We start from the raw sequence: 15,295 nt of genomic DNA, 5'->3' as shown, positions 1-15,295 counted from the left end.
GGAGATCGAGACCACGGTGAAACCCCGTCTCTACTAAAAATACAAAAAATTAGCCGGGCGCGGTTGTGGGCGCCTGTAGTCCCAGCTACTCGGGAGGCTGAGGCAGGAGAATGGCGTGAACCCGGGAGGCGGAGCTTGCAGTGAGCCGAGATCGCGCCACTGCACTCCAGCCTGGGCGACAGAGCGAGACTCCGTCTCAAAAAAAAAAAAAAAAAAAAAAGAATTACCAGTATCACCTTAACTGAGATACAGATCCTATAAAAATGGAAAATTCATAGCATGCTTGATGATTAAGGAAGTAAACTATAGTATCCAACATTCCAATAAGACAAAATAATCACAATGATCTCTCCTTTTTGGAAGAACATTTCTCTTATTCTCCTACATTATGAAGATTTTTTTTTTTAATGATAAACATGTCTAATATCTTTAAAAACACAAAGCTTTTGGGCCAGGTGCGGTGGTTCACACCTGTAATGCCATCACTTTGGGAGGCCGAGGTGGGTGGATCGCCTGAGGTCAGGAGTTCAAGACCAACATGGCCAACATGATGAAACCCTGTCTGTACTAAAAATACAAAAACTAGCCAGGCGTGGTGGTGGGTGCCTGTAATCCCAGCTATTTGGTCGGCTGAGGCAGAAGAATTACCTGAACCCAGGAGACGGAGGTTGCAGTGAGCCAAGCTCACGCCCCTGCACTTCAGCCTGGGCAACAGAGCAAGACTCCATCTCAAAAGAAATAAAATAAAACACAAAATAAGGAAGAACACAAAGCTTTCAATTTAATAAACACTTAAAACTCTCTACTTGTTTAAGAGAAATACAAGTCCCAGTATTCTAGATCACCTGACCTCTCTAAGCCTTGCAAATGAAACTGAATTTCTCACTTGATACTTGGCTATGATTTGCAATCATGAAAACCGAGAATTATGTCACTGTGTACTGCTTGTTACCTGAATTCCACACTAGGCTGGGATCAAGGGTTGAATCTTTCATGATTTTCTCCATAACCTGTGTGCTTCTTATCCCAGACCAAACTAAGTTTTTTTCTAGAATTCTACAGTTTACAATTAATAGACAAGAGTGGTTTTCAAAATGTAGTCTATGGACTAACAGCACCAGCAGCACCTGAGATCTTTTTACAAGTGCAAATTCTCAGGTCCTACCCTGGGCCTGGTGAATCGGAAACTCTGGAGTAGGGCTCAGCAGTCTGTGCTGCAGTAGTCCCTCCAGGTGTTCAAGAACCTCTGGCATACGGCAGGCAGAAAAATATGTTTCCTTCTGTAGGTCCAAGCCAGGGATACCATATGTTCTGCCTTGTTATACAACAATGACATGCAATTAAAAGACATAAATCTCCTTCCTACTCCCACCCTCCATCCAACGTGTTTTATTTTTATGAGTTCAATTAGAAAACAAGTGGCAATCAGAGATTTAGTCTAAAATATATATTTACAAGTGTCAGTTCTCATCCAGCCTGATCTCATACAAAACCATTTACGTCCTCTTACACCTCAAGTTTGAAAAATGTATCTTCACAATGTGAGACTCAGGCACACTAGCAGTTCTATCATAAAACACCAAGTAGATTGGAATGTCCAACCTTACTAGAGAAGAAAAGTGGAATCACTGGCTATATTTCCAAATTGCATTCAACAGGAAATTTGAGTTTTTTTCACCTTCATACTTCCAATTTAATAGAATTAAACCAGAATACGCCATTCTTTCAAAGCCTGTAGCCAGGCAAAGTCTTACTGTATTATTTCTTGCTTTCCATGGATATAAAGCAGATTCCTGGTAGGCACATTTTGTATACCTGCAAAGATGCAGGACTAAACAGTTCCATCTGTTCAACATTGAAACAAAAGTCCTGTAAACCTCGGATGGTGAGCGCAATACTTCAGCTTTAGCCCCAAAGCCTCAAATATGAAAAGATACCAAGAACGCCACTAGCAATCAAAACTAAACTCTCGACTAGGAGCAGTAGTTCATGCCTGTAATCCCAGCACTTTGGCAAACTAAGGTGGGAGGATTACTTGAAGTCAGGAGTTCAAGATTAACCTGGGCAGCATAGCGAATTCACGTCTCCACAAAAAATTTTAAAAATTAGCTGGGCGTGGTGGCACACAGCTGTAGTCCTAGCTACTTTGCAGGCTGAGGTGGGAAAATTGCTTGATCGCAGGAGTTCGAGGCTGCAGTAGCTATGATTATGGCACTGCACTCCAGCCTGGGTGACAGAGCGAAACTTAGATAATTACATTTTCTCCTGCTCCTGTTTACACTGAAATCCCTCAGTTAAAAGGCTTTCAAATTTGGCAGGATAAAAATTAAGTGAAAAGTGACTTTGGAGCTTGGCTAGTGAAAGAAAGAAAGAAATGAAAGATAGAAGAAAAGAAGGGAGGAAGGAAGGAGGAAGGGAGGGAGGGAGAGAGGGAACAAAGAAAGAGCAAGAAAGGAAAGGATGAAAGAGAGAGAGGGAAAGAAAGAAAAAGAGGAAAGAAAAGGAAAGGAAAGAAAGAAAGAAAGAAAGAAAGAAAGAAAGAAAGAAAGAAAGAAAGAAAGAAAAAAAGAAAAGGAAAAGAAAGGAGAGGAAACAAAAGGGAAGGGAAATAAAGGAAGAAAAAATGAAATGACAAATTACTTAATGGGAGAAAGTTTTTGTAACCTCAATGACAGATAAAAGGTTTGTATCCTTAGTCTATAAAGAAATCTTTAAAATTATTAAGAAAAGAAAAACAAATGAATTTCAACTAATAATGGGCAATGGAGAAACTGGCACTTCTCACAAGAATAAAAATGGCCAATGGCATATAGAAAGATTCAAAAGCACTAGAAATCAAAAAATTGTCATGAAAACAGTGAGATTTTCTGTATAAAGGCAGGAAAGATGATAAATGGAAGGGGGAACCTGGAGCTCTGTCCTTGTTAGTGGGAGTATAACCTGGGTCACTTTTCCTGGAGGATAATTTGAAAATTTCAATGAAAAACCCTAAAAATTATTTTCCTCCAGAAATTCTATTTCTGTGAATTCAGTCCAAAAATGCTTGCTCGAGTCCATTAAAATGTATATATAAGAAAATTCGACCAGGCGCGGTGGCTCAAGCCTGTAATCCCAGCACTTTGGGAGGCCGAATGGGGCAGATCACAAGGTCAGGAGATCGAGACCATCCTGGCTATCACGGTGAAACCCCGTCTCTACTAAAAAATACAAAAAGCTAGCCGGGCGAGGTGGCGGGCGTCTGTAATCCCAGCTACTCGGGAGGCTGAGGCAGGAGAATGGCATAAACCTGAGAGGCGGAGCTTGCAGTGAGCTGAGATCCGGCCAGTGCACTCCAGCCTGGGCGACAGAGTGAGACTCCGTGTCAAAAAAAAAAAAAAAGAAAATTCACCTCTGGGGTGGCAATGGTTAACTTAATATACACCCAGCTATTAAAAATGATGATGCCAGGATATATTTACTGCCACAGAAATATACTCAAAATATACTAAGTGACAAAAGACTATATATTACGATTCTACTTTTTAAAAGGTTTATATGCATAAAAACATATAAAAAGCAACAAACCAGAATGCTTTGAGTGACAAATTAAAGATTTTTCCTAATATTTGTCATCCAAATTATTACAAAAAGAATGATTTCCTTTATAATCAGGGAGAATTGTTATTTGCATGTATTTGTATTTAAATCTCTTTTCTTTTTCTTATTTTTTCTCCTGTACGTATCCCATGTAGGCTGGAATCCCTGCCTCTTGAGGTAAATCAGCCCATTGTTGGGAAGTGCACTACATAAAGCTGCCCCATCCTCCTTTACTTTAAGAGATCTGGAGACATTTTTGTTTCAAATTGTTTTATTGTTCTCAGGTGTTTTTTTATGTATGAAATTGAGGAAAAGACAAAGGAAAGGCTGACTCCCTACCCTCCTAGGGCCACTCTTCTAATTTTTGCTGCTATTGTTATGTATTAATATTCACTGGGTACCAAAAAGATGGGCAGCCCCTTAGATCCTTTGTTCTTATCTCTTTGTCATAATCCTACTTCATTCCTCATTCCTTCATTCACTTATTTTTAAAAGGGTCATGTGTACAAATACATAGTTCAGAAAATTTTAAATATATCTATAAAAGTATGTGGCAAAATCCCATTCACAGTCTTATTCTCCTTCCACAGCCAAACACTTTTAATTGGTTTCTTATATGTCATTTCAGAATTTATCTTTGCAAATGCACATTTATATTCTTATTCTACTCTTTTCTAGCAACACAAACAGTAGCATTGAATTCAATGGGCATTGAATTCTGGGAATAATTCAATTCAATTCAATAATTCAATAATTCAACAATACATACTATACCATTCTTTGTTCCTTTTTAAAAACACACACAATATATGTGTTCTTTTGCATGAGTACATAGGTCTTTCTCATTCTTCTTTACAACTGCACAGTATTCATTGTTTGGATGTACCACAGTTTACTTAACCAGTTTCCTGTTGGTGGACACTGAAGTCATCCGTATCATACTATTACAAACAATGCCAAGCATAACCACCCACACACACCAAGTTCATTTCTGAATCTGCCTTTGATGAAGCCTCTATTTGAATCACCATAAGGTCATATGGCTGAAAAGTTAGCCCCTTTTTTAGTTTTCACTATATACAGCAGTATGTAGCCAAAGACTCCCTTGGGCAAAGCAAATGTGCTCTTTGGGGATTTACTTCATAACAATAAATGGATAAACAGCACACCAAGGAGAAACATTTCTATTTAACCATGCACGTGTATGTATATAATACATACTTATGCATAGAAAGCGTACAATAAATCCATCAAAGCATTAAGCATTGTCTCAGTATGGTGGATCTATGGAGTGCTTCGTAGACAGCCTTCCTTGCCTATCAATCTTTCTAGTTTCAAAACAGTGAATATGTACTATTTTTGCAATATAAAATTTCAAAAAATGTTAAATTAAGCCGGATACATTCCTTCAGTCTGTCCGACATTTGTATGGTGCTCCAGAGTGCTCAAATATCACTTCATTTTTAAAAATTTATTTTTTTTTCAAGTAGAGAGACAGGCAGGGTCTTCCTCTGTTGACCAGGCTGGCCTTGACCTCCTAGATCCTCCTGGATCCTCCCACTTCCACCTCCTAAAGTGCCAGTATTACAAGTGGGAGCCATCACACTCGGCTGGCTTCATTTGAGAAATCTTTCCCCAGCACTCCATATATTACGAATAATTCCTTTCTTCTTGTTTAGATAGCATCTTAGTCATATCTCTGTTACCTCACTTGTCACATGATAATCAGTTGCTCACCCATCCATCTCCCTTGATTGCTCATGAGCTCCTCGAGAAGAGTCTGATTTTCAGCACCTTGAAAAGTGTGCAACACGTACATGCTTCATACACAGAGAAGGAAATATCACTACAGTGTAATTATTCCCAGAATTCAATGCCCATATTTGTAAATTGTTCCAGATAATCTGCCAACAACCTGAGAATGTTATGTTTTTTCCCTAAAATTTCCATCTATTACTGAGTGTCTACAGTCATAGTTAACTCTATTGCAATGTGACCTCTGGTCAAGCCCATTCATAGGTTTTATTTTAGGTGATATTTTTTGTTTGTTTTGAGATGGAGTCTTGCTCTGTTGCCCAGGTTGGAGTTCAGTGGCATGATCTCGGCTCACTGCAAGCTCCGCCTCCCAGGTTTGTGCCATTCTTCTGCCTCAGCCTCTCCAGTAGCTGGGACTACAGGCATCCACCACCACAGTCAGCTAATGGTTTTTTTTTTTTTTTTTTTTTTTTTTTTGGTATTTTTAGTAGAGACAGGGTTTCACCTTGTTAGCCAGGATGGTCTTGATATCCTGACCTCATGATCCGCCTGCCTCAGCCTGCCAAAGTGCTGGAATTACAGGCATGAGCCACCATTCTCGGTCTATTTTAGATGATTTTTAATTTTAATTTTTGATTTTGAAAGTTTCCTTTTTGTTTTTTAATCTAGCAGTGTCTGGTAAACTTCAACATTTCTATATCCCTGTGTCTTTGCACCTACTGGTCTCTGCTTGGAATAATATCTCAAGGTTTTATTCACCTGGAAAAATTTCTACTCACCCTTAAAGAATCACCTTAAATAGGCTGGGCGTGGTGGCTCATGCCTGTAACCCCCGCACTTTGGGAGGCCAAGGCGGGCACAACACTGAGGTCAATAGTTTGAGACTAGCCTGGCCAACATGGTGAAACCTCGTCTTTACTAAAAATACAAAAAATAGCTGGGCATGGTGGCTGATGCCTGTAATCCCAGCTACTCAGTAGACTGAGGCAGAAGAATTGCTTGAACCTCAGAGGCAGAGGTTGCAGGGAGCTGAGATCACACCATTGCACTCCATCTTGGGTGACAGAGTGAGACTTCATCTCAAAAAAAAAAAAAAAAAAGCTTAAATAATACCTTCTCTGAGAAGCCTTTATATCTTCCTATTCTTTCAGTAAGAGTTAACAATTCCTCAACTCTTGAAACATTTGTGCCTCTATTACTGTGTATCAGTCACTGAACTGAGTGCCTAGCATAGAAATATGAAACTGTAGACCCTGCCCTCACAGAGCTCATGGTCCAATATGGAAAACAACCATAAGAACAAATAACCACACTATCTTCCTTGCAACCCACCAGGACCTAACATATCATATCACTACTTTTGAAATTAGGAAACAGGCTCAGAAGTCCAAGAGCTTGACCAATGTAACTCAGCTGTTAGGTAGCAGAACCAGGTTGGTATGATTCTTCTTCAATATCCTGTCAGTTACATAGGTAAGTGGCCTCAAAATCAACAAAAGACAAGTAGAGGTTGACATGCATTAATGGAGAGAGGCTCAAAAGGATGACTTTATACACAACAAGAGAACAGAAATGTTCTGGAAGTATGTCTGTGGATGTGAAGTAGGAGGGGGCACACCAGGTTTCACCTCGGTCAAGTGAATCTGTAATTCCAACCTGAGCCTCACCCCTGAGCTCCAGACTTAGCCATCTGTCTTTCTTACTCTAATATAAAATACACAGGGCAGGACTTAATCTCTAGCTTGTTCACCACAAAGTAAAGCAGAGTCTGGTATATAGTAAGTACTTAATAAATAAATAAACTATCAAAGAAGCTAAAGAAACATTCCACACTCTTGCGGGAAGGGATTACCATGAAACAGACCCTAGCAGTCGCTTACAAATACAGTTGACCCTCACTATTTGTGGATCCCACATTTGCAAATTTGCTTACTTGCTAAAATGTCTTTGTAATCCCCAAATTAATACCTGTGGAGCTTTCAAGGTGATTCATAGATGTAGTGAAAACTCTGTCACTCCTTGCACATGTCCCAAGCTAAGGTCAAATAAGGTGACCCTCGGTCTTCTTGTTTCAGCTCTCATACAAAGATGACCCGAGGACAGAGACAGTAGAGGGCAGTGCAGTGTGGTGCAAGAAGCTGTGGCTCTGGGGCCAACTGGACGGGGTCTGAATCTTGTCTCTGGCACCTGTTAGTGGAGCAGCCTCAGGCAAATCACTTAACACTTCTGTACTTCCCTTATTCTTTTGGAAAGAAAAAATTCAATCTACCAGGATGAGTTGTTTTTAGGAATTAAGATTATAACCTATGTGAGATATTTATGTATGTACATATTTACCCTGGAAACAAGGGCTCAGTATTTGACTAATTCAGTGTTCCAGGTAACTTTATAGAATATCACTACTGCAAATAATAAGAATTGACTGTAATTATTTATAAAGAAAGAACAGAGATGTAGACAAAACAATTATTTGGATGAGCTACAGGCAGCCTTTAAGAAGCATTTGAAGAAACAGAACTTCACCAGACACATAAGGTGTGGGAAAGGTTTGCAAAGAGAGAAAATGGTGCCTACAGAGAGAGGTCCAGATGGTGGAAAAAAACAGGTAGGTTCAGGAACTGGAACTTGGGAAGTCTAGAGCAGTAGAAGATGAGGTCAGAACATGGTGCCCCAGCGCTTCTCTGCACCTTGTATACACCTTGTACTGCAGAACCTCATTCTCTGCGTTGAATTCTTGGTTTCTAGTTATCTCTTCCATTAAACCGTAAGCCCCCAGGGTCAAGGTCTCTAAGAAGAAATCATAGCTACAGTCCTCTAAATTTGCAAACAAGTTATTATTAAACACAGATACACCCAAAAAGACTGTACAAAAATAACATTGGATTTTAACTGCAGTCATAACAATTTACAACTGGTATAGACTTGCAATTTGTCCAGAATTTTTCTCTGATAACTGCTGTAACTCTGTCATAAACCCTTTTCATTGTTTTAGACAATGAAATGTCACCCAGACATTTGTTAGAATGTCTGGGAAAAAACATTCTAAAAGAGGAAGAAAGATCTTGGTCTTTTTAGTGTAAATGATTGATGGGTTGATTGACTGAGATGGGGTCTCATTATATAGCCCAGGCTGGTCTGAAACTCCTAGGTTCAAGCAATCCTCCTGCCCCAGCCTCCCAAGTGGCTGGAATTACAGGCACACGCCACTACGCTGGGCTCTAGTGTGATGTATTAACGTTAGGCTTAAACATACGGCCCATTAGACAAGGCTGCCACCTCACAGTAAAGATTTCTTTTAATTCACTCTAATAGACTTATTTCTCCATATGCAAGATAGAATTTTACCATAGTAAAAATCAAGGAAGCATATTGATATACAAATATGTTACAAACAGGATAAGGAAAGCAATATAATTTTCTCCACAAAAGCCTGCAAAACCCTGGCCAAAACACAGTAAACAGGATGCTAAACTCACAGCTTACATTTCTCCACTGAGACCTAGGAAAAACAATTCTAGTTTCTGTACAGTCACAAAACTAAGCACTGTGAGAATTTACACGTTTTGGTAAACTTGTATATTCTCCCCACCCCCAAACACAAGTAGCCAAAGGAGCCTATCAGTCTTACCTCAACACTTCAATCTCCTCCAGCCTCCAAAATAAAACTCTTATTGTCCAATATCTGAATTTATATTTTCAAACATCTAAAATCTTAATCAAAACTAAGAGCAGTGCATTAACTTTTCCCCCATGAAATTCCTGGTATAATTTTACTTAGACACAACAAAAGTTGTACTATTATCTAAAAACATATGGATAGAGCCAACATTACTAGAAACCAAACGAATATACTATGAAGGTGAAAAGAGAATAGGGAGTGTTGTTTTTAAATGGATTCAGTGCTGTTATTCTCCACTCATAGACTGGGTGTGATCAAATCACATCATGCTGTACAGCTAAGTATGTCCTATATTTATGACAAAGTAGGGTGACAAATTATTTATTGAGGACCTGTTGGGTACACAGAGGCATGCTAGAAGCTGTAAAAGACTTGATTCTTGCCCTCAAGAAACTTTCTAGGTTGTACACAGCCTGACAGAAGGTAGTCAAAAGCAAATACTTCAAGCACTATCCATCACAACTACCTTAGGTATTTACTTTACCCTTCTACAAGTCTCTGAATATTTCCAGGCCCCCTTTACTATCTCTGATGGACTCTATGGCTCAACATTATTTATAGCCACAGGCTTTCATGGACTTCACATTATTATTGAATCTACATTTCTCTCTATCTGCCTCCCTTGCCAATTAAAATTCCAACCACTACTTTGGCTTTGCATCCAACCACCACCTTGGCTTTGAAGCCGCTGCCTGATATTGACACTTCGTAGATGTAATATGACTATACTTCTATGTGCCTCTATCTACTAATGAGGATCCTACTCTTTAGTATAAATAGTGCCATTGACTTCCAATCAATTACTTTTGATAATATCCAAAATATCAGATAATATCTGATAATACTCCCCAAACAAATAATGAGTGATGTTCTCTCAAATATGTGTACAATCAAATGTGAAATGGAGGAGATGGGGAGGACCTTAGACTCAGAGACTATATTCAGGCCTTTGTAGTGGCATTTATTTGACATAATTATGCATTTAAAAAATAAGTTAAATTGTCATTAGATCAGTCTGAAATTTTATAGAGGCTTTGGTTGGTGAGGAACATATTTTATATATAATAATTTTCCCACGAGAATGCTTTTGATTAATGTTATCTGTTAAAGATTTGAGTTCACAATATTTCCACTGTTAATAGTATACGTCTTTGTAGAGCTGATCTGAAGAAGTCAAGGACCACATGCTAATTGCTATTTGATGTTATTCTGGTAGGACAATTGATTGGCTTTGGGTTGAGGGGAGTTGGAATTTGAAGGCAGGTCTGACTCTAGAGATATTGCCTCTGAATTTTGGCAAGTCTGTTGATTGTGCCTTTGGAAGTGACTTTAAATGCTTATGGAAGGCTGGGCATGGCGGCTCATGCCTGTAATCCTAGCACTTTGGGGGACTGAGGTGGCTGGATCATTTCAGGTCAAGAGTTCGAGACCAGCCTACATGGTAAAACTTTGTCTCTACTAAAACTACAAAAAATTAGCCAGTCATGGTGGCACATACCTGTAGTCCCAGCTCCTCAGGAGGCTGAGGCAGGAGAATCACCTGAACCTGGGATGTGGAGGTTGTAGGGAGCCAAGATTATCCCACTGCATTCCAGCCTGGGTGACAGAACAAGACTCCATCTCAAATAAATAAATAAATAAATAACATTAAATAAATAAATAAATAAATAAATGGAGTATATTTTATAACTCTTCTGCACATTTCCAACAGAATAATAGTAACATCACAGAACATCCTTGGGCCATTGTTTCTATGTTTGGGGTTATTAATAGTTACTAAGTTAAAAATGTAGTAAATATATGTAATAGAGGTAACAAATTAATAAATAAATTTGGGAAATGCTTGGTAAATTCAACAGGACTTCTCAGAACAGTGAATTTATATGGCCATGATTGTGTATTTTTTTTTTCAAGGAGCTTTCACAAGGCTTTGTAGTACACCAGTTTGGGAACTGTTGGTGTAGGAATCAGGGTAATTGGGATTTGGACTATTCCAGATAGAGGTTGTCACTATGTTCAAGGAACTGTTCTTAGTCTTTGTATATATCAGAATTACCTATAGCAAGTTAACAAGCAAAAATATAAGAATGGGGCCTTGGCTCAGGCCTAACAAATCAGAATATCTGAAAAATTTGGGTATGGATAAGCTTCCGAACTACTCAATTACAATAGGCCTTCTCACCCCTTGCTAAATGACTTGTTAATCCTAGTTGAGTATGCTTCTGTTTTGTTTTCTTGGACCTGGTCCAGAGACTAGACTGTTGCTATAATTAAGTTCAATGTTATCATTCTTCCCACAGTATCTATATCCCAATTTTCAGATTCTATTTCATCAGTGGGACAAATTTATAGGTCAGTATAGTAGAAGTTTTTAACATTAATGGAAAAGAGATTGTATCATATTGATGTTGTCCTTCTAATCTGGCAGCCTTGAATTTAATTTAGAAAATGCCTCTATTTCTAATTGTACCTTAGTTTTGATATATTTTACTATTAAGGATCACATATATAATTTTCCTCTTTTTCTTGATTTCCTTGTCAACTAATACATTTTTGAAAGCTTCTGGTTAACTTCTAATTACAGGTAAGTGTTGTTTTCCATTTGCTTAACAAGCTTATTGAGGTTTTTTCCTTTTTGAGACCGAGTCTCACTCTGTTGCCCAGGCTGGAGTGCGATGACATGATCCTGGCTCACCGTGACTTCCACCTCCCTGGTTCAAATGATTTTCATGCCTCAGCCTCCTCAGAAGCTGGGATTACAGGTGCCTGCTACCACGCCCAGCTAATTTTTTCTATTTTTAGTAGAGATGGGGTTTCACCATGTTGCCTAGGCTGGTCTCAAACTCCTGACCTCAGGTGATCCACTCAACTCAGCCTCCCAAAGTGCTGGGATTACAAGCATGAGCCACTATGCCTGGCCACTTCTACCATTTTTTACGGGGTGGTTTTTTGAACTTCTAAGAACTCTTTAAAATAGTAAACATCTGCCATAATGCTGTTAAAAACCTAAGATATAAAATGTGTAGTAACATGCTTTCTTAACATTAATGAAAAAGTGTTTTTTAATCAGTCCATATTTTCACACAAAGGACAAAACCAAAAGATTTAGAAAAAACTGTATAGAGAAAGTACATATACCCCGAAGCTTCCAAGTGATTGTGAAGGAGTCACTTCCAAACCCTACTGCCCGCCACCCAAAACATGAGGAGAAAATAAGAATGTTGGCTTTTTCTATTCTAATTATCAGTAGCAAAGTACTCAAAGCCCAGTTTAAAGAAATGTTTCTGCAGAGGCTTTACTGTACTGGGGATTTAGCCCTTTCTATTCTTCTAACTCACTGATTTCTACTTTATGTCTTTAATAATTTCCCCATTCTGCTTTCCATCAGGTTTTTTGATTGTCCTTTCTAAGAATGAGTTAGAGGCTTCATTCATTTTCATTATTTTCTTAATGACATAATTTTAAGGCAATGAACATTCATCTGAGCTCTCCTCTAGTCTCTAATCAGTAACGATCGCATTATTGCTATTCTCTGCATATTTGGCAGTTTTAATTTCAAATCCTTCTTGATCCAAGGGTTACTTGCATGAATGTAAAAATTCCACAAATCAGCATTTGTTTTCTGGTTTTGTTACTAACTTATAGATTTAACTAAGATCAAAGAATGCCATCTGTACTTTTTCTACTTTTCAGTATTTGGGGTGTTCTTCATTGAAAAAGATTAGCTTCTTGAATGTTCCAGAAAGGAAGTGGGAGGGAGAGAGAGAGAGGAATAGATAGAAGTTTCGTATTTTAACTATGGTTCAATTCTAAGCATTCTAAAACTGCACTGAGTTTTTTAAACCATGAATTACAAGGGTGTTTAATTTCCAAATTCATGTAGCTTTTTGTTAATCTCTTTATTATTGCCTTCTAACATTAATTGCTTCATATTTAAATTATAAATTATATGGTGTGGATGGTACCAATAGTTTTTAAATCTTCTGATTTGCTTTATAAATATACAATTAATATTTCTCCCACAGTCCACATATGCTTGATAATAATATAGAACATCTAATTATTGGGTACAAAGGTCTATATTTGCCCATTACACCATGTTTATTCAGTGGTTATTCAAATCTACATGTGGGCATTCTGTGTAACTTACTTATGGTAAGCAGGGTATGGTGAAATCTCCAAATACAATGGCAGACTTGTCAGTTTCTCCCTGTGGTTTTATCAGTTTTTCTTCTGTATTTTGAGGCTATTTTGACAGGTACATAAAATATGAAAATTGCTACATCCTCCTAATTAACAGTCTTTTAGCATCAAGTCCTTACTAACACTTTCTGTTCTAAAATCCTTTTTTGTTTGATACTGAAGCTCCATCACTTGTTTTTGATTAATGTATACTGGCATATCTTTATCACTCTCTCTCCTTTATAAAATCTTTCAATCTTCTCATATCCTCATATTTTAAATATGATGGATTAAAACAGCTGGATAGTGTTTTATTAGTTCTATCTGTCTAACTGGTAACTTTAGTCCATTTATATTTGTTGTGACTGATTGATGTGGACTTCCTTCTATCACCTTTAGAACTTCTATTTCTCTCACTTTCTAATATAATTTTAATATCTCCTCCTGGGATTCCACTAAGACATATTTTAGACCTCATTCTGATCTCCCTCCCTGCACAACCCCACCAACTTCTGCCCTGTTATCTATCCTCATGTCTCTCTGTGTAACATACTGACTTACTTTTGGGAGGTAATTCTCTAACCAATTAATTCTTCCTTCTGATGTCTAATCCATCCACTGAGTTTATTTCAACAATTACATTTTTTATTTCTTTATGTCATTTCATTCTGAGATGGAGTCTCAGTCTGTCACCCAGGCTGGACTGCAGTGGCATGTACCTGTAGCCTTGGCCTCCTGCGCTCAAGTGATCCTCCCACCTCAGCCTCCTGACTAGCTAGAACTATAGGCACATGCCCCATACCCAGCTTTTTTTTTTTTTTTTTTTTTTTTTTTGGTGGTGGTGGGGTATTTTTTATAGAAATGAGTTCTCACCATGTTGCCCAGGCTTGTCTCCAACTCCTGGGCTCATACCATCCTCCCACCTCAGCCTCCCAAAGAGTGCTGGGATTACAGGTGTGAGCCACCATACTCAGCTATATATTTTATTTCTGTAAGTTCTATTTCATCCATTTTCTTTTCAGGTCCTCCTCATCATTCCTGGTGGTCTTACTGGTTGCTCAATTTTATGAGTCCATCTTTCTTCTATATTAGGTTTCACATGTAACTATTTTCTCACCATTCTAATATTTGAAGTCTGTGTTCTGTATCTGATAATTCCAAAACCTACAGTCTTTGGGAAACATATTATTCATTGTTTCTGACAATTCTCAAATATGTTGGGTTGAGACTACTTGAATGCTATGATTTGACTGAATTCATAATTGCCTGCTTTTAATCTTCGGGAATCCTACAGGCTTAAGTTAGAGATGCTTTCCTACAAAAAGTATCTGTGTCTGCTTCTGATGAGAGCTGTGGATACAACTAACATGAGACCACTTTACCACCATGCATAATCCTGACATTCTCTTGGATTCTCTTGGAGAATCTCAGGATTACACAAGGTTCTCAAATTTGGCTCCCCAACCTTGCTCATTTATACACAGAAGACTAGACTGCTTAGTACAGGTGGTGACTCACTTTCTGCTACCCTGGAAAAAACAAAACAGATCCCTCATTGGAATGTGATCACAGACTAGGAAATTCTGAAGGTTAATAGCTGGAGGCTGTGGGCAGCAGGGAAAGATAGGTGTCTTTCCTGACCATAGAAATAGGTCAGAAGCTGCCTAAAGGCCATGTGCTGCAGCATTTCACTATTTAGTTCAACTACCATTCCCTCCACAAGAGTGTGAGTGGAAGCTTCTTAGAACACCATGTTGCCTTTAAACAAAATCATATTTTTGCTAAAAAGTCATGGTCATGGTAAAAAGAAAACCTCTGGCTTTGGAAGGCTTTCTCTGTAATGTCCTAGAATTAAGGTTACAGCCTGCATTTCATGTTAACTAAACAGAAAACCAGCCTGACCAACATCCTTCTGCCCCATGGCTTGCTCTCAGCTCTTCTTGGTAGGGCCTAGGGCAGTCAGGCTGTCTCATTCCAATCCTTGCTCTGCCACCTGTGACCTTGGACAAGTTACCTGCCTTCAGTTGCCTCATCCATAAAATGCAGATATTAATAATACCCTCTTTTTAAGTTATTAAGAGGATTGAAAGAGCTAGTGAGAAG

This window comes from Macaca mulatta, chromosome 7 (assembly GCF_049350105.2).
Source record: "Macaca mulatta isolate MMU2019108-1 chromosome 7, T2T-MMU8v2.0, whole genome shotgun sequence".
Taxonomy (NCBI): Eukaryota; Metazoa; Chordata; class Mammalia; order Primates; family Cercopithecidae; genus Macaca; species Macaca mulatta.
This window is presented reverse-complemented; position numbering follows the sequence as displayed.